General features: G+C 32.1%; 1 protein-coding gene across 1 annotated transcript in view; it reads right to left on the bottom strand.

The window, feature by feature from the left end:
• The window catches only part of LOC119591125 (chondroitin sulfate N-acetylgalactosaminyltransferase 2-like), a gene marked incomplete in the record, with an annotated part of 15,310 nt that overhangs the window by 430 nt on the left and 14,584 nt on the right, over nucleotides 1–296 (bottom strand).

Raw genomic sequence — 296 nt, forward strand, 5'->3', positions numbered from 1 at the left:
CTCGCCTTTTATATTTTTATGGGATTGTCGGTTATATAAGTACTTTAAAAATGGCACAGTTGCCGATATATAAGCAGGTGGTCTTTTTTTGTACCACAGAACCTAAATATTGTGCATTGTAAGGTAATTAGTAATTAAAAGTATCAAAGAAAATAAACATATCTGTAGTGATGGAAACAAAATGGAAAGGAATAACACATGAAACGCACCCAAAAATAACATGCAGAAGATCTTTACAAACACGTGATATCATTATCATGGTTTTGGCTCTACCATCTGTCAATGAGTCTAAAAAA

Source organism: Penaeus monodon, chromosome 28 (assembly GCF_015228065.2).
Source record: "Penaeus monodon isolate SGIC_2016 chromosome 28, NSTDA_Pmon_1, whole genome shotgun sequence".
In the NCBI taxonomy this organism is placed as follows: Eukaryota; Metazoa; Arthropoda; class Malacostraca; order Decapoda; family Penaeidae; genus Penaeus; species Penaeus monodon.